Raw genomic sequence first — 20632 nt, forward strand, 5'->3', positions numbered from 1 at the left:
CACACTCTAAAAAGCCTGCTACTGCATTTCTAGCGAATCATAATGAACAGTTTTTCTCCTCCTATGAACCACACATTCACTCTTTCTTCCTACATGCAGCACTAAAAGCATTAAGTGAAATTACAGAACATTTTATAAAATTTATAAAGTAAATATGTCTTCTAGTTATATTTAACATTTTCTCTTTTTACCATTTATGGATATTCAGAAGGTAACATTTGCTTATTTAGGAAGGGCAGCAATTACTCTCTCTATCTCAGTCTTTGGACAGAATATCCTAATGATGACTCCTTTGTTTTCAGACAATCTGGCAAAAACTAAAATTTACTAATATAAAATTAAGAACAGTGTGTTTACTTGAAAACCACATTTTTTACCAATGTGGTTTTCTACTTCTTGTGAATCTTCTAAGACTTTTCTAAGAAATTACCAAGTTAAAAACTTAGATATGTCCAGCAAAAAGACCCTGTAATGCTGTTATCTGCTGCCAAATGATCACTTTCCTATTGTACTTTATGAAACAAAAATGTCCTGGGCTATTTTCTTCAAAATAATCCACTGGGAAATGGAGATTTGGAAGTTATAGTCAAAACAAGATTAGCCATATGCCAATAATTGTTGCATCTCGGTGAGAGAACGTTTTCTTAATGAAATAAAGTATATGTACAAGGATGTCCACAATGGTAATATTTATAACATCAAAAAAGTAGTAACAATTGGATTATTCAATAATAGAAAAATGGCTTTAAAAAAGGATCAATAATGGTATATTCAAAAGGTACATTATAATGTGGCCCCTAAAACAGACTGTCATGTTTTCAATAAATATTTAATGACATGGAACAATGCCCACAACTTGCCAAGCAAAAAATCTGAGTGGCAGTCTATATATACAATATAATCTCAATTTTTAAAAATAAGTTAAAATATAAATGGGATAAAATTCTTCAGACTGGCTCAATTCTAATTTTTATCCTAAGAAAAGAATCAGAAATGCATAGAAAGATTTATGTATACAGATGTTTATTATATAATTTATTATAATAAAAAAGAAATAATTTGGAAATTGGTCAAATTCATCTGATATCTATTTTGTGGAAAACTATACAGTCATTAAAAGTCATATTTTTGAAAAATATTTAATGAAACTAAAAAATGTTTGTAAAAAGACATCAAGTTAAATGGCATAATTCCAAACAATATAGCATAGTCCACACATATTAAGGAATCAAATTATTTATAGCCTGATAATAAGGAATTAAAAGCTTTTAAATTTGTTTTTAGAAAGCAAATGGGGCCAGGCACGGTGGCTCACACCTGTAATCCCACCACTTTGGGAGACTGAGGCAGGTGGATCACTTGAGGTCAGGAGTTCAAGACCAGCCTGGTCAACATGGCGAAACCCCATCTCTACTAAAAATACAAAAATTAGCCAGGCATGGTGGCAGGCGCCTGTAATCCCAGCACTTGGGAAGCTGAGTCATGAGAATCACTTGAACCCGGGAGACGAAGTTTTCAGTGAGCCAAGATCACACCACTGCACTCCAGCCTGGGCAATAGAGAAAGACTCCGTTTCAAAAAAAAAAATTAAATAAATAAATAAATAAAAGAAAAGAAAGAAAAAAGAAAGCAAATGGAATTTGAAAAATTGCACTCTTTTTCTAGTCTCTTGGGAAGGGTGTGTGTGTGTGTGTGTGTGTGTGTGTGTGTGTGTGTGTGTGTGTTTCCACAACAAATTTTCTAGGTCAGAAAATAAACTCCGTTATCACTGATAATGACTATTCATTCCAGGCTGGGTGTGTTTGGAAACTCGCCCTGCAAATCATGAGCTCACAGTCTTCTATCATGCCTTCTAGCTCGTTCTTCATTCCAATGTGCAGAGGTAGCTCTAGTTGCTCTGGTTACTAGTTTTAAAAAGGTACCAACACAACCAATTATAGGGAGAATGAAACATCTGAAGTTAGAATCACTAAATACTGATTCTGTTATTTGAAAGTGAATCAGTGACAACTTTTTCCCCTAAATTGTGTGGGCATAGATTATTTAAGGTTTAATTTCCTACTTTTTATAGATACTGTTAACTATGATGTATGAGTCATTTATTTTGATATTTATACACAACACTGAACACTTGTTCAGATGCCACAAATGACAAAGGGGACTTTTTGAAGGTCAAAAAGTCCTGTAAGGAAAAATAAAATGATGGAATGGGATAAAGTTAGATATGTTTCAGGAGGAATAAACTGTACTTGTACCCTTTAAATTTATACAAATAAAAAAGAAAGAAAAGAAAAGACATTTAGATAAAATAAAACTGACCCACCGACAGTGGGAGCCTTCCTTGAAGGAGGTCGTTAACTCTTCCCTCCTTAGAATGTTCATTCTGAGGGGAAGCACTCCCAGGAAATTGAAGCCCAGTCTTCCTCTAGACTTCAGCTCTCCATTCCCCAGCCTCTCCAACTCCACAGGCTTGCAGGTAACCTCAAAGATTAATCAATAGAAGGAAGCAGGGGATCTGCATAATCTGTCTACATGAGCCCAGCAAGTCCTAGGAAGTACAAGGCAGAATTGCTTGGTTCCTTGGGAGAGCTCAGCAGTCTTGGAACAGCTGGAACTATGCTTAGTCTGTAGAATCAAGCAACCCGCTGTGATCGTACCTGATTCCACTCCATAGGCTCCAAGTGCACATACCTGCTTCTGAATTGGCTGCTGCAGTTTTGAATTATTATGGTCTCTATAATCGAGATATATAATATCATCGAGTAGAGAAAGAAACTGTGTGGCTGTGTGGATGGGGCAGTTCGGGCTGTCTTGTCCTCTCAGAGTAGCAATCTTAGAAAATGCATTGGGCTTTTTATGTCATACTCTTCAAGAATTATCAAGTATATTGCTAATACTTTCTTGGAAGACAGTATCAAAGCCCTTAAAATAAAAACAAATATTTATAAATTTGACATAGCAAATGCTTTTCTAGAAAATTATGCTAAGAAAACAATTAGTGCACAAATATTTATATACAAGGGTATTCATCAAAGTGACAGTATTATTGATCCATTAAATACTATAATGCAGTCATATTTATTAACTTAGAAGGAAGTCTAAATGCTGTTACATGAAAACTTTAGGCTATAAACAGGATCTATGATATAATCCCAACAGATTTAAACATATACATAGCAAAGACTCTAGAAGGTTCCACACCAAAATATTAGCAATATTTATCTCTGGCAGAGGCATTATGGGTAAATATTACTCTCTTCTTTACATTTTTCTGTGTTGACTAAACAAAGCATAAAACAAGGCAAGTAAATAGGAATCCATCCCTACCTTCTAGAACACAAGATTTTTATTAAAATGATAATTCAAACAGCCTGATATCCCATTTTCTGTGTAACATCCTATTTGCGGCTGTATTGGGATGCATTATGGTCCTGTGTTTAAGTTTAAGCCAAGCAGTGGGAATACAGATATTACATACTTTATTCTCCAATTTACTGGCTCTGGCAAGTCAGGAAATCATTCTGACTACAAGTTGAATAAAATCAGCCCAAACAGAATTAGCATCTTATCTCCATGCTGTCCGAATATGCCCATAATCTTCCAACTGCAATCTGGAAACCTCATGGATGAATAGTTCTATTCATCAGAAGATTATCATTCAGGTATTAAAAATACATGGCATGGCTACCACCACTACCTCCTCTCACAACCATGGCAGACATCATTAATCACACTTTGTCCTATGAACCCAGATGTGGCCTCAAAATCCTTTCTAACACAGCTGCACTGCAGGCAGCTCCTATCAATCATTTATTATTTCAACTCAGATTGAAATCTATTAGCCATATCTGCTCTGATTACCCTGGCTGGAACACTATTATTCCTATGACTGGTTCCCCGAACTATAGAGTTGAAGAGCATGCATGACCACTTTCTTTCTTTAATGATCTCTCTTCCCCTTAAAATGTATCGAACATATAAAGGTGTTGCTGACAAAAGGTTTACTCTCAGGAGTCCAGCAGCATGTTTTTAAAACCCCCTACCTACAGTCCTGAACTAAATAAAAGAACCATCTCTTTTCAAGATCTTCAAAAATTAAGTGATAGAAATTTGAACCCTCTCCTCCTTATGTTAACTGTGTTTATATAACATACAAAATAATAGAATATTAAGAGCAGTTACAAATATTAACAGAAAATAGAACTCTAAAAGGGCTACAGCAAACTAAAATGGAAAAGATCATCATACATGGAACCAAAGCAGTAAATGAACAATTTTTGTATTCTACATGCAGAAAAGTCACACTTCTTCCAAAAGTTTGTCTGAGGAAGGTACTGTGAAATCTCAGAAAACTTCCACATGTAGGACAGGCAGGATCTAGCCTTATAGAAATGACCACCTGGAAACCTGGATCAATATGGCAGATTAATAATATTTTCTAACTCCCATTTTTTCTTTTTTTCTTTTTTCTTTTTTTTTTTTTTTGAACAGGGTCTCGCTCTGTCACCGAGGCTGGAGTGCAATGGTGCGATCATAGATTACTGCAGCCTTGACCTCCTGGGCTCAGGTGAGCTTCCTGCTTCAGCCTCCCATGTAGCTGGGACTACAGCTGTGTGCCACCATACCCAGCTAATTTTTAAATATTTTTTGTAGAAACAGCATCTCACTATGTTGCCCAGTCAGGTCTTAAACTCCTGGGTTCAAGCAATCCTCCTGCCTTGGCCTCCCAAAGTGCTGAGATTATAGGTGTGAGCCACTGTGCCCAGCCCTAGCTCCCATTTTCTAACAACCTATACAAAACTCGGCCTCCAATCCTTCATTGAACTGAATGGATGAGCTGTTACTATAGTTCTTGATTCTGTATTTTAATCAGAAGCCCTAGAGAAATTTCTATATTGAGACTGCAAAAGCTCCCACAGGGTTATGTATGAAATCTGCCCAGTCATCTGTCATGTAAAACATAAAAACTGTGTAACTCTATCCCTTTGAGGGAATTACTTTGTTCAAATGACCTCATTCACTGGGGTGAGGGAAAAGAGTGAAGAAGTCTCACCACCTTGTATCTGCACAGTTTGCCTCTACGATTTCCAGCCAAAGGGAATTATTCTTATTTCTAAAGGGAAACTCTTGCCGTAATAGCAATAGGACAAGAACTTGATGAAAAACTGATTTTTATCGTATGTAAAGAATTTCAAAGATGATAATGAAAAGAAAAAAAATCAACTCATTTCTAACTCATATAGTGACCTTATTAAACAAGTTTCTCTTCATTTAATCAAGTTGTATTTAACCAAATGGAAGAAAGAATTTATTTTATTGAACTTTTTTTGTAGCCAGCAAGGACATGTTAGTCTTACAAATATCAAGGATATGGTATCTCCGTTTTTTTTCTTTTCTTTTCTTTTCTTTTTTTTTTGAGACGGAGTTTCACTCTTTTTGCCCAGGCTGGAATGCAATGGTGCAATCTTGGCTAACTGCAGCCTCCACCTCCTGGGTTCAAGTGATTCTCATGCCTCAGCCTCCCAAGTAGCTGGGATTACAGGTGCGTACCACCACGCCTGGCTAATTTTTGTATTTTTAGTAGAGATGGGGATTCACCATGTTGGCCAGGCTGGTCTCGAACTCCTGACCTCATGATCCGCCCACCTCACCCTCCCAAAGTGCTGGGATTACAGGCGTGAGCCACCACACCTAGTCAGTAGGTCCATTTTAACTGTAGTTTCCCAGCTCAACAAAGATCAAATGATCCATGTGGCTTTGTCTTTGCTAAAATATTGGTCTATCTGCACAATGTAAACACATACTCAAAACACCCAAGACATTAACACTCTTCTTTTAGGCTGTGGATGTCATCTATGCCTAGTAGCACCTTAAGAAAGCTTTGTAGCAAATATCTACAGAATTATTTTAAAAACATTTTTTAATAGTCAAGTGCAATAGTGAGAAGGGGGGAAATACAGAATTATTATATAAATTCAAGTTCCTACGCAGGCCTTAAAGTGCCACAGTGACATTTCTGGAAAACCAGGATGAGACTGTGGGTAGAACATAGACTAGCACTGCCCCCAAAAAAATGCATATATAATGGGAGCCACATATGCGATTTTAAATGTTCTAGTACCCACATTTTGAAAAGCACAAATAGGTGAAATTAATTTTAATAACAGTTTATCGAACCCAGTATATCTAAAATATCATTTCAACAATTACTACTGAGACTTGACTCTTCTGTTTTTGTCTAAGTATTCAAAATTCAATATGTATTTTGTACTTACATCTCAATTCAACAAGCCACATTTCAAGTGCTCACTGAACCACATGTGTTAGTGGCTATGTCATGGACAGTACAGTCAATGAACATATTTCTTGATGCTTCCCTTAGCCTAACCTTACCTCAATCCTAATTTTCAAATTTTCATCCTTACCTGCTGATCTCTATAAGCAACTTTTTCAAAATGCCTCTGGGGTTTCATTCTCCACTCCATTCTCTTTTATCCACACTCTTTCCCTGGGTCCTAAAGCTTTAAATTCCCTCTATATGTTGATGACTCAAATTTCTATCTCTCGCCCAGAACTCTCCCCTGAGCTCCTGATTCCATATTCAACATTTCCTCTTGGATGTCTAATAGATGCCAAAAATGTAGTGTGGTCAAAATAGGTATTGTTTATGACCAACCCACTAGTATCACCACCATATTTACTCCTCTATCAGGCTTCCCCTTGGCAAAAAAAAATGGCACCACTACCTACCCAGTTGTTTACCTAAATACCTCTCTTTCCCACATCCTATATCTAATCCATCAGCCACTTTCATTGGCTCTACCTTCATAATGTATTCAAATTCCTTCTCTTCACCTCCATTATTATAACCCAAGTCTAAGACACTATTATCTCCTTCTGGATGATAGCAACCATCTCCTAACTGGACAACTGCCCATAGTCTACTTGCCATTTAGTAACCAGATTGGTCTTCAAAGCACAAATCATACCATATCTTTTCCCTTGCTTACAACTCTTCCATTGGTAATGTAGGACATGAAAAGACAATCAACCTCATCAGTAGACTATTAAGGAAATGCAAATTCAGTCCGCAATGAGATATAGTTGTATACCCACTAGAATGGTTACCATAAATAACACAGACAACAAAAAATGTTGGTGAGTTGAGAAATGAGAAGCTTCATACATTCCTGGTGAGAATATAAAATGGTGCAGTCGCTTTGGAAAACTGGCAATGTCTGAAATTCCTATGTAGCCCAGCAATTCCATTTGTAGGTATGTATTCAAGAGGAATGAAAGAAAACGTGTCCACATAAAGACTTATACACAACTGTTCATAGCAGCATTCATTATTCACAATAGTCAAAAACTGGAAACAACCTGCCTGTTCATCAACAGAAAAATGGATAAACAAATTGTGGCATATCCATACAATGGAACACTGTTCAGCAATAAAAAATAGCAGACTACTAACGCATCCTACCTAACCTCAAAACCAGTATGCCTGGTGAAAGAAGCCAGGCACCAGAGTCCTTATATTGTATGATTCTATTTACAGCAATGCCCAGAAAAGACAAATTTAGAGAGGCAGAATATAGATTAGCAGTTGCATGGAAAAAGGAATGACTCAGTGGGCTGAGGGATCTTATTGGAAGAATAAGAATGTTCTAAAACTGATTTATGTTGATGGTTGCTCTCCTGAATTATCAATAATTAATATATAATTATAATTATATTTTATAATTGTAAATTAATTCAATTATAAAAATCATTGAATTGCACACTCAAAAGAGTTGAATTTTATGATATATAAAATATACCATAGTAAAGATGTTTAAGAAAACAAATATATAAAACTTCTCATTACACTTAGAATAAAACCCAAACTGAAACTCCTTACCATGGCCCACAAAGTTCTACATGATTGGCTTCTTCCTACCTCTTGGACCCTGTCTCCTACCAGCCTTGTCTTTGTTCACTGGGTTCCAGCTACACTGGTCTGTTTTTGTACCTCTTGTACATGCCAAGTTCATTGCTGTATCAAGGGTCTTGTTCCTCTGCAAACGTTGTCCTTTCCCCAGTCCTCTTATGCCTTCTTCTCAACATTCCGGTCTCAATCCAGAGAATTTCCCCAACTCCACCCAAGCTGAAGCAGCAGCCCCTCTCCCACCGCAACTCAAGTCATCCCCTGCGACTTGACTTATTTTATCCTCTTCATGGCAATCTCCCATACCTAAAATTATCTTTATGGCTATATCCTTACATGTTTACCACCACCCATCTCCCTCTGCTAGCCCATAAATTCCCCATTGAGGGACTTAACTCCCTTTTTAAAAGACGTGTTCGGAACAGCAAGTTCTGACACACACTAAGTGAGACAGACTGACTAACTTGCTGCATGTTCTTAGATGTTTTCTTTAATCCTCTGAGCCTCAAATTATTCTTCCGTAAAAAAAATATATATATATAATAATTATATCTCTCACCTCATGGGACTGTTTGTGAAGCTTGCATCAGAATTCTGTGAAATCTGTACACAAAGCTAGCTGTTACTACTTTTATGAGAGGATTACTTTGTGATTCCTTTGGACCATCCTTCTGTTTACATATTTCAGGGTCAAAAAACTGTCTATGAATGGCTAAGTTGTACACTCTCTGTATGCCGGAATAAGGGAGACAAAGCGAGCACAACCAGCTGTTCTATATGGGTATGCGAAGAAACCAGTGCTCTACTGTTGCATAGGACAAACAATACCTTTCCTGTCCCCCAATTGCATAGATGAAGGAATACCGCATATAGTCTCTCATAGGAAACCCAGCTATTCTTCTGGTGACAATGATGAATCTTTAGGGAAGTCCATCTGTTTTTTGTCCTTTGCCCTTGCCATGGAAGGGAGGACAAGGATGCAGTACTAGCCACACTTGCTGCGCATGTAAAACCCAAAATTCCAAGTGGAAGAAACCGAACTTCAAAACTGGTTCATTTCACATAAGCCACTAAATGGGTATCAGAGAGTAATAACTTTTCTCTGCCACTTAACTAAGCTGCTGAATCTGAACTTGTTCCTAAATTTTCTTTCCTTCCTTCCTTCCTTCCTTCCTTCCTCCCTCCCTCCCTCCCTTCCTCCCTTTTCTCCTCCCTTCCTTTTCTGTTTCCTCCCTCCCTTCTGCCTCCCTCCCTCCTTCCTTTCCCTTCCTTCTTTCCTTCTCTTTCCTCTTTTCCTTCCTCCCTCCCTCCTTTCTCCTTCCCTTCTTCCCTTCCTTCTTTCCTTCCCTTTCCTTCCTTCCTTCCTTCCTTCCGTCCTTCCTTCCTTCCTTCCTTCCTTCTTTTCCTCCCTCCCTTTCCATCCTTCCTTCCCCTTCCTCTTTCTCTCTCTTTTATTCTTGCTTTTGTTTTTAAAAATGTGTAATTTTGCTAAATGTCCTCTTGAGAATTATTCTGACAGTAATCCAAATATTTCTTTCTTTCAAACTAAAATAGTTTCCCAACTGGCTCAATATTTTTAACTTTAATCCCTTTGTAAATTTTTTGATGCAACAAGACTTTCTTGTGCTTAAAATTGCTATTTTCTTTTCGCCCTCTAACTTGAATGTTAAGTTTTTCCAGGAACCCAATACTTTGTTCAAAATAATTTTTTCTTAAAACTTTGAAGTGATTCCTTAGTGCCTGTTAGTCTTCAGTGTTTTTGATGAGAAGTCTGATGCCAAACTGATTCTCCTGTTTAAGTAATCTTTTTTTCCCCCTCTCTCTCTAGAAACTTTCTCTTCATCCTTAGTGTCTAAAATTTCATCTAGATGTGTCTATTCCAACCTGCTTAGCATTTTGTGGGTACTTTTAATCTGAAAACACGTCATTGTTCAGCTCTGGGAATTTTTCTTTCTGCTATTTAGTTTTTATTTCATAATCATAAACTTAATTCAACTCTGCAATCTAACTAGTCATGAAAGGGAACAAGGAAAACATGGAACCCAAAGAGAACTGCAGCGAGAGCCCAAAGATTCTAGGATACTGTGAGCAAATGGGGTGGAGGGGTGCTCTCCTGAGCTACAGAAGGAATGGTCTGGTGGTGAAGATAAAACACACACATCAAATTTATTAGAGTTGTCCACAGTCAGCAATAGTGATCTTCTTGCTGGTCTTGTCCTGGACCCAAAGCGCTCCATGGCCTCCACAATATTCATGCCTTCTTTCACCTTGCCAAAGACCACATGTGTGCCAACCAACCATTCAGTCTTGGCATTGCAGATAAAAAACTGGGAACCATTTGTATTGGATCCAGCATTTGCCACAGACAAGATGCCAAGACCTGTATGCTTTAGGATGAAGTTCTTATCATCAAATTTCTCCCCGTAGATGGACTTGCCACCAGTGCTATTATGGCGTGTGAAGTCACCACCCTGACACATAAACCTTGATAATTCTGTGAAAGCAAGAACCCTTATAACCAAATCATTTCTCTCCAGTGCTCAGAACATGAAAGTTTTCTGCTGTCTTTGGAAACCTGTCTGCAAACAGCTCGAAGGAGACGCAGCCCAAGGGCTCGCCGTCCGCTGGAATGTGGAGGAACACGGTGGGGTTCACCATGGCTGAGAGTACAAGGCTCTTCACAGCTGCGGCTTTTGCCGGGAATTTTTCTAGAAATTTCTTTCTTTTTTTTTTTTTGCCCCTGCCATTTTTAGTATTCTCCTATTCTGGAGTTCCTCCTAAAACATTCTCATTCCCTTACTAATGTATTTTTTCTGCATGATTTGGGCTATGGTTTCCTCTGCCAATGTGATCACATCAACTTTGCTCTTTCAAGGTTTCTTCAAATTTTCTGATATGCTAATGGCACAATATTTCTTTTCCAGAGCTGACTCCTGTGAGTGTGTATGTGTTTTAAGTTGTTTCTTGGGATCAGAGTTCTTAAATAAACTTTAGCATACACCATGGGGCTTGTTAAAACACAACTGCCCAGCCTCTCCTCAGAGTTTCCGACCCATTACGTGTAAGGCAGGCATTTCTGATGAGTTCCAAGATGCTGCTGATGCTGCTGGTTCAGAGACCATTTTGAGATAACCAGTGATAATCTCTGCCACATCCCCTGTAGCTCAGCCTTGCATAGTTTGTACATGGTAAGTAGATGTTTATTTGCCAATTGGCTCACTTAATGCAGAAGTTTCCCAAAGATCTCAGACAGTCTGATAACTCTAAAATAAGATTTCAAAAAGCAAGCCAGTCATCAGACATTCAGCATCGCTCATTTTGATAAATGGAAACCAGATCATTTTATTATCATTCTGAAATTATATATAAAAATACACTTTGCAGTTTGGAGAAGATAAGTCAGAACTAATTTCTCACTGTACCAATTACTGACTATCTGTCTACCCATTACATTTCAGCGAAAATATAAATTTGGAGAAAGATGTGGCATAGACTGCTTACTCACTCTGCACAAAATTATCTACGTGAGAAGTTTTCTCCTTGGGTCACTTCAGCATTATACAGTTTTGTTTTAGTTCCATCTGTGTTGCAGCAAAGCTGAAAATCAAAAAGATCATTTAAAATTATGTGTGATAAAAATATCCTTATTAATTCAAATATTTACAATGGGAAACAGCCAATTAATGTGATTTAGTATTTAAGCAATAAGCCAAAAATTGTGCTTTCCTATGTGTGATGCAGAATCTAATTTTTGGCACAATATAGATGCTTTGAAATATTTTAAATCATGATGGAAAATTTCAGGAGAGTAAATCCTAAGTGTGACCCTGCTAGGGACTTGCTAGCTATACCTGGGAAAATCACTTGCTTTCTATTTCCGTTTCTATATTTCTGATATAGGAACAGCAGTTTTTCTTGTGCATAACATGTTTACTGAGGATGTATTTAATTTTTAAGCAACATACTTCCCCCAGGTTCTTGACTGAAAGATGCTAGATTCCTTACCGGAACAGGTTGTCCCCTTTCATCGAGGGTGCAGCTTCTGCAGGTGTAGGAACCCACGGAGGTAAAGGGAAGGTGTCACCAGTCCAGCTAGCTCACTTTACATCCAATTCCTGAGCCAGTAATGATCACCAGTATCAGAGATAGTCAAGAAATGCCTCTTTGAAAAAATTTAAAATATGATATTCAATGCTGGCCTGAGGCCAATGTTAATAGGAATGAAAACTGATACATCACTTCTGAAAAGCAGTTTGGCAGGAATCATCAAGCTCCGTAGAAATTCACTTCCTTTAATTTAGTAATCTCCTTTCTAGGAATCCATTCCCAGGAAATGTCAGAGATACTGACAAATATTTGTATGAACAGAGAGTTGCTGCAGCACTGTTTGTGATAGAGAAAAATGGAAAACATCCTAAGTTAATAATAATAGAAGGAAAGTTAAATAAATAATGGTTCATCAGAATTTCTTCTAAATTAGTTTGGAAGAATCTCCCACAACAGTAAACTGCTCTTGCCATAATGTTCAGTATGGTGGGAAACCAATAAAACCATATGATCCTGTGCTGGAATGTGCTGTGTCAACTCGGTTAAGGTGGAAGCTGTGGGTCCCAGAGTTCTGTTCCCTATACGGGCTAAGGCTGGCTCAAGAGGAGCTTGTTGAAATTTAGAGATGATAAAGTGGCCATTGCTTTCTGCAGTTATTTTCCGTCAGATGTAGTAAGGACAGACAAAGGAGTGTCTATTGGGGTCCAGCTCTCCTCCACTCTGTGTCCAGGTCTTCTTGTTTCTAGCCCTGCTGACCAACAAACAGTGGTCCCAGGCCCAGCACCAGATGCCTACAGATCCTTAGAGCACATAACTACAGAGGCAGCAGCTTTCAACAGACGTCTCCAGTGATGCTCCCGTGGTGGTCTCCCTTTGTGGCTGGATATGTGCATTTGTTTCCTAGGGCTCTTACAGCAAATTACCACAAACTTGGTGGCCTAAAACAATGCACACTTATTTTCTTACAGTTCTGGAGTCCAGATGTCTGAAATCAGTTTCTCTGGGCTAACGGCAAGGTGTCAGCAGGGCTGGTATCTTCTGGAGGCTCTAGGGGAGAATTCATTCCCTTGCTTTTTCTAAGTTCTGGAGGCCACCTGTATGTGTTGGCTCAGGCCCCCACCCTCGCGTGGCTCCAGTCGTCATCACATTTCCTACTACTGTAGTCACATCCTTCTGCCTCCCTCTTATAAGGATGCTTGTTGTCACATTGGGCCCACCTGGATAATCCAGGAGGGAGCGCTTGGCTTCTCAGATGACTGACAAATGACTGCTCTCTTCCTCTAATTTTCTCGTCTTGGGCCTTCACTTCTCTCCTCCCACAATTGTGAGGCCCAATTCCTGTAAGTCCCATAACATAGTAACTCAGCTCCCCCTGCTTCATTTTGAACTTTAATTGATAAAAATTCCAATGAGGGATAATAAAATGTACTCTTACACATTAAAAAAACAAAACAAAACAAAACCTGAAAGGATTATACCAATATGTTAACAGCACAAATCTCTGGGTGGTAGGAATATAACTGAAGAGAGGAAGAGGAGGAAGATACAGGACAGAGGAACCTGAAAGAGCAAGATCCAGAGCATCTGAGATAAAAATGGTATATCCCAGAGGAGAGACAATGCAATAGAAGGAAGCAGGAAAGGACAGTTATGGAAGCCGCTGCATTTGCAGGTGTGGTGGTAGGAAGTTAAGGGATTTCCTGTCGTGGCTTCTACTTTCTCTCTAGGTTGAAAGGTAAGTTCACTTGTTAAGATGCAGGAGGAATGGCTGGGCCTGGCATTTGAGGAGAAAGAAGAGCATTTGGAAAGGCAGGGGAGAGGTTGCTGACAGGAGGAGGGCCATGATCCTTTGCATGGTGTTGAAAGCTCGTCTGGGCAGCACCACTGACCCGTGACTTTCTCTCAGCACATTCAGTAGCCTGGGTGCAGGTAAGAGAAGGCAGAGAGTAGAGCCATCCGGATTTGGGGTTTGCCAGCCAGGAAAGAAGGGAAGGCCACGGAACAAGGGAGTTTAGGTCTCTAGTGTAATGTATCTCCCTGCTTCTCCAGGATTTAGATGAGTAAATAGAAGCCCAGGAAGTTGAAGTGACTTTCCCAAAGCCACAAGACTGGTGGAGGCATCACTGGAACTAATCCCAGGTCTTCTGACCAAAAAGCAGGGCTGTTCTGCTACAGCAGAGTGTGGGGTTCCTCAAAGAGTGGTCTCCTTACCAAGTCAGAATCACCTGGAGCAGGGGAGGGTGCCTTCTGTTAAAACGCAGATTCCTAGGCCCTGGCCCAGCTCTCCTGAGTCAGAAACACAGGACGAGTGGCCCAGGAGTTGAACAAGCATCTCCAGTGATTCTGAAGCACACTAAGGTTTAAGAACTGGAATAGGGCAGAGTGCCTGTCTTACGGATGAAATACAACAGCACGATTATGGTGGGGAGCGCCAGCGAGGAAGGGGATACACATAGTTCAATGTGGAAAGGCAACATATGTAAAATTGTCAAGGAAAAGAGGAGGAGAAGGCAGGTTAGGGCATAGTGAAGGTTAATAGATACCAAATGGGAGGTAGGTCTGCAAGGATGGAGGTAGCTTATGTCAAGAAATGGACTGGAGCTAAAGGAGAACCGAAGACAACTCCTACCCTTTTGCCGTGGCATTTTGTTTCTTCTCTTGGTGAAGATTCAAAGTGCTCAGAATCCAAGCAATATTCATGCTTCTAAGGAAATGTGCTTCTAAGGAAGTGTTAATGAAATTCAATATCCTCTCAGTTTTCCTACTAACTAAATATCAAAAGCAAAAGGAACTACCACAGACTCAATGGGCTCTAACTCCAGACCTAGAGTTAGGATAGGCAGGGCTCCTTGACTCCAGTATTGCTAGTAATGAAATGTTGTGTGCCCTCAGCTGGCAGGGAGACTGTAACTGATTCAAAAATAACAAAGTCCAAAACCCACGCCAATTGGTAGAAAGAACAGATGTACCTCCCTGAGGAAGTAAGACTTCTGAGATTTGCATTTTAAGATGTCTAAGCTAGAAGGTGATTTCATGCAGTAGAGATTTGAAAGGAAAAGCTATCTTGGTCTCTACAGCAAATTTACCGAAAATATGTATAATTAGACTGATATATCTAAAACTCATTTCTACCTACAAAACATTCTGGACCCACAGGCTGTGGCCAAGGTGGAATAGTATTCTCCCCTCTTTCTCATCCCCTCATTGGCCAGTCACCAAATCCAGTCCAAGTAACCATCTAGTCCATCATCTCTTTCAGTTCTCCATGACCCTTGCCTAAGTTCACACTGCCATCTTCTCTTCCCTGGTTTATTACATCAGCATCCCCTTGGTCTTCCTGCCTCCAGTCTTTTTCTTCCAATTCATCCTCCAAAAATCTAATCTTGTCTCAGTCCTGTTCAAAGTCCTTTATTATCCCCTCTTCTTCCATTGACTTCAGGATAAAGCCTGGACTCCTTGTTGAACATGTAAGGTTCTCCACTGTCATAACCCTGCTTACTCTTCCACCTCCGTCCATCCTACTTCTAGGCTTCCCCCTTCAATGTAGGATGGGAAGAACTAACCCAACTTTCCCAACCCATTGCTTCTTGTCTCTCAGCCTTTTTTTGTTTTGTTTTGAGATGCAGTCTTGCTCTGTCACCCAGGCTAGAGTGCAGTGGCACCATCTCGGCTCACTGCAACCTCCGCCTCCTGGGTTCAAGTAATTCTCCTGCCTCTGCCTCCTGAGTAGCTGGAATTACAGGCATGCACCACCATGCAAGCTGATTTTTGTATTTTTAGTAGAGATGGGGTTTCACGACGTTGGCCAAGCTGGTCTCAATCTCCTGACCTCAGGTGATCCACCCCGCTTGGCCTCCCAAAGTGCTGGGATTACCATGCCCTATCTCTCCGGTCTTTATATGTGCTGTTTCCCTTTATAGAACACACCCTCTCCCCTTCTTGCCTTTCTCTGGCTTACTGACACTTGCTCTGAAGGTCTCAGCTTTGGTAAGACCTTCGTAGGAAAATGTCCCTGACTGCCTCCTGATATATCTCACATTTTAAAGGTTAATGAAATTGAATAATAACAAAATGCTACCATAACAAACATAGTACAAAACTTATTCGTTATTTTATAAATATATTTACATATATATGTATATATTTTAATATAGAGCTACAAAATATCTTAGAGAAAGTTCCCAGATTATTTTGGAGTAATCAACTTTCAAAAAATGGTGCTACTTAACAAAACTTTAAATGCTTTGAACTTCTCTGGATTAAGTAACCTTTCTCTATGATCCTATAGCACCCACCCCCTGCCTGCATACCTCTATCATAGTCACATGGTTCCATACCTCTGTATACCTCTATCACTAGTCACATGGTTCCATAACTGTCTGACTCCCTCACCAGACTATAAGCTCCTCGGGGATAGGAACACTGCCTTTTGTTGCCTCTCCAGTGCCTAGAACAGTGCTGATTATAACCTACATGATGTTGGGCAAGAAGTGATTAAAGGGTAACACCCGATCTACCCATTTCTACCTGGAAGAGTGCTGAATGCTCTTGCACAACAATTGTCATGGACTCCCATTTCTGAGCAATGACAAAAGGCTTTCTTTACACTTAGGCCTCCAAACAGGAAATGACTCTTCTGCTTCAAAGGTTTTTAGAACACCCCACCCAAAGCTATAGAGCCGAGAAAGAAAACCCCACAGAGGGAACATTTAGAGTGCTCCCACAAACAAGACCTACAGCAGACCTTCCCAAGGTTAAAAATACAAAGTCTAACTCTCTGAAGTTAGTTACAAGGGACCTGCAACAAGGAAAGCATCTCTAAAAACATCAAAGGAGGCAACAACATGGATACACTACTATTTTGGAAGAAAGTAACCCAGCCTGCACCAAACTTTTCTCATTGTTACAACAGTTACGGAAGAATTACCGATCTCTTAGGTGAGGAGAAATTACAGGCTTGTATTGACTCACTGTGGAGCTTTTATTGTTTCTGTACTACAGAATGAATTAGTAAATATACAGTTTTCATTTGTAGATTTGGTTATTCACAACAAAGCTTTGTGTTAAAAAACAAACAAATAAACAAACTAGTTGTCATTATAATAGACACCTAGAACCAGAGCTTCCCACCAGATCATCAGAATCAAAACTCAAGTCCTCAGAATGGTCAAAACCAGAGATGTAAGCCCTCTATCTCCAACCGCCACTGTGCTCATACTTCCCATCCCACATCCCTTATGAGGCTGGGTCTTATTAGAGTTTATTTCAAGCTCAGTGTACAAGATGCACACATAATTAATGCTCAAGATTTGTTGAAAGAATGAGTGAATGAATAAATGATTGAAATTCACATGCTACCTGCCAACACTTCAGGTTCTACATCTTAACATTTTATACTTTGTACTACTTTCTCCATCACAAGCATAAATCTTATAAATGGATTTCATGTATTTCTACTCTGTTATATTAACAGCTAGATGTAGCTCTGATGCCAAAGACTGTATTTTCTTCTACCATTAATCTTTCTCCAGCTTGTGAGCTGGAACAGTCATAATGATGGGAGTTGTCATAATGAACCCAAACAGTAATTGTAATAAGAAAATGGAGACAGAAAATTGAAAAAGAAAATGTCTCTCCCACAGCACCACAGATAAATGACCCTATTCTCTCCTGATTCCAAATCCACATGGTTGTTCTTGTCAAGATCATTAGGTACCAAAAGACCATTTGACATTAGTGAGAATGATATTTTTAATAAGAGTAACATATTGATGTTAAAAGAACATATCACTTCTTTCTGTAGGTTCCTATCTAATCTGCAAAACATTAAGGGTTAAAAATGCATTCAAAATACTTAATATAAAGTGGATATAAATGAGACATGAAAGCAAGTAACCTGTCTCAATCAATTTTCTTAAACCAAGATAAGCAATTACTTCTAATAAAGCAATCAAGGGCTTGAAAGAGAACAGGTTTCACGCTAACTTAGTTAAATACTAATTTGGAGATTTGAAAGACTCTTTCCATTGCTCTTTTCTCCTCTTAAAAGGAGAAAAAGATGTTTTCAAAGTCATTCCCAGTCACAATGATAAGTTACATCTTCCTGTCATTCTGAAGCATTTAATGTACAATAAGAATTACTAGATAATATAAAGAAATTTATAAGACTGCTACATCATCCTGACACCCTCTAGGTCCTGATGGATTTAGAAATGAGTTCCACGATGAGATCCCAGACAAATGAAGTAATTAAGTGCTTGATCCAGAGGAAAAAGTGTGGCAGCCTTCTGAAGCACCAAGAACTTGGCTTGGAGTGATTGCTCTTAACCATTCCAGCTACTTAGCAGTAACACTATAAGAAGGTGTTTCATATGTTAAACCAATCTTAATGTCATATTGTCTCCTCCCACACTTTCCATGTCCTTGCCCCAGTGCTTAGCCTTCCTCCAGGTTAATGACCTTGCCCTAATATTTATGCTTTATTTTAGGAGAGTGAAACACATTGTTAAAATGGAGAGATTTTTCTCTTCTAATCTTTCTCTTTATTTTTCCTAACTTCCTTAAAGTGACTACTTTAAATTCAACCCAATTCTTAGACACAAAGATGAAATTAGAGAAGTACTTAGTAACGTTCAAGATTCTTAACAGAAATTATTACAGGAAAGGGATCCCCATCCAGACCCCAAGAGAGAGTTCTTGGATCTCATGCAAGAAAGAATTCAGGGCGAGTCCATAGAGTAAAGTGAAAGCAAATTTATTAGGGAAGTAAAGAAATAAAAGGCAGGGGAGGTGCCCAAGATGGCCACATAGGAACAGGTCCAGCCTCCAGCTCCCAGCATGAGCGACACAGAAGACGGGTGATTTCTGCATTTTCAACTGAACTTTGAAGAGAGCAGTGGTTCTCCCAGCATGGAGGTTGAGATCTGAGAATGGACAGATTGCCTGCTCAAGTGGGTCCCTGACCCCTGAGTAGCCTAACTGGGAGACATCCCCCACTAGGTGCAAACCCACACCTCACACCTCACATGGCTGGGTATACCCCTCAGACGAAGCTTCCAGAGCAAGAATCAGACAGCAACACTTGCTGTTCAGCAATATTCTATCTTCTGCAGCCTCCGCTGGATACCCAGGCAAACAGGGTCTGGAGTGGACCTCAAGCAAACTCCAACAGACTTATAGATGAGGGTCCCAACTGTTAGAAGGAAAACTAACAAACAGAAAGGACACCCACACCAAAACCCCATCAGTACATCACCATCATCAAAGACCAAAGGCAGATAAAACCACAAAGATAGGAAAAAAGCAGGGAAGAAAAGCTGGAAATTCAAAAAATCAGAGCACATCTCCCCCTCCAAAGGAACGCAGCTCATCGCCAGCAACGAAGCAAAGCTGGACGGAGAATGACTTTAACGAGTTGAGAGAAGAAGGCTTCAGTCGATCAAACTTCTCAGAGCCAAAGGAGGAACTACGTAACCAGTGCAAAGAAACTAAAAACCTTGAAAAAAGAATGGATGAACAGATACCTAGAATAATCAATGCAGAGAAGACCTTAAAAGGACTGATACAGATGAAAACCATTACAAGAGAAATACGTGACAAATGCACAAGCTTCGGTAGCTGACTTGATCAACTGGAAGAAAGAGTATCAGTGATTAAAGATCAAATGAATGAAATGAAGAAATGAAGCAAGAAGAGAAGTGTAGAGAAAAAAGAGTAAAACAAAATGAACAAAGCCTCCAAGAAATATGGGATTATGTGAAAAGACTAAATCTGGCCAGAGAAGGGACAAGGGTACGAGCATCAGATCGCCATGCCTTTCTTGGACATCCAGAAAAGGTTTGGCCTTAACATAGATTGACGGTGGACAATCCAGAGTGCTGAACAGCCCTACAAGATTGCTACTCGATGCCATGCTTTTGAAAAAGAATGGTTAGAATGTACACATGGAATTGGTGCTATCCGGGCAGAGAAAGAGTGCAAGATAGAATATGATGATTTTGTAGAGTGTTTGCTTCAGCAGAAAACGATGAAACATGTAAGTACCATCAGGAGGCAGCGGGATAAGCTGATAAAGGAAGGGAAGTACACCCCTCCACCTCAACACATTGGCAAGGAGGAGCCTCGGCCCTGAGCAGAGCAGCTGCTGATGTCTGGAGGCTGATTTTCCCATTCTCTGTTCTCCACTGGAAAAGTTGTTTACAGAAAACCTCCTTGTCAAAGTGTGTAAAAATAAAGGATTGCTCCATCCTTACCACCCCCCGCCAAAAAAAATAATGTCTAGCTTGCAGGATTTGCAGGAGGATTATATAATAAAAAAAAAAAGACTAAATCTACATCTGATTGGTGTGCCTGAAACTGATGGGGAAAATGGAACCAAGTTGGAAAACACTCTGCAGGATATCATCCAGGAGAACATCCCCAACCTAGTAAGGCAGGCCAACATTTAAATTCAGGAAATACTGAGAACACCACAAAGATACTCCTCAAGAAGAGCAACTCCAAGACACGTAATGGTCAGATTCATCGGAAAAAATGTTAAGGGTAGCCAGAGAGAAAGGTCGGGTCACCCACAAAGGGAAGCCCATCAGACTAACAGCAGATCTCTCGGCAGAAACTCTACAAGCCAGAAGAGAGTGGGGGCAAATATTCAACATTCTT

At 39.5% G+C, this 20632-nt stretch overlaps 1 pseudogene; it reads left to right on the plus strand.

Moving 5' to 3' along the window:
• The first annotated feature begins 19784 nt into the window (after window positions 1-19784).
• On the plus strand, window positions 19785-20223 carry LOC105524175 (annotated as a pseudogene).
• Window positions 20224-20632: the final 409 nt, after the last annotated feature.

This window comes from Colobus angolensis, unplaced genomic scaffold (assembly GCF_000951035.1).
Source record: "Colobus angolensis palliatus isolate OR3802 unplaced genomic scaffold, Cang.pa_1.0 Scaffold49, whole genome shotgun sequence".
Taxonomy (NCBI): Eukaryota; Metazoa; Chordata; class Mammalia; order Primates; family Cercopithecidae; genus Colobus; species Colobus angolensis.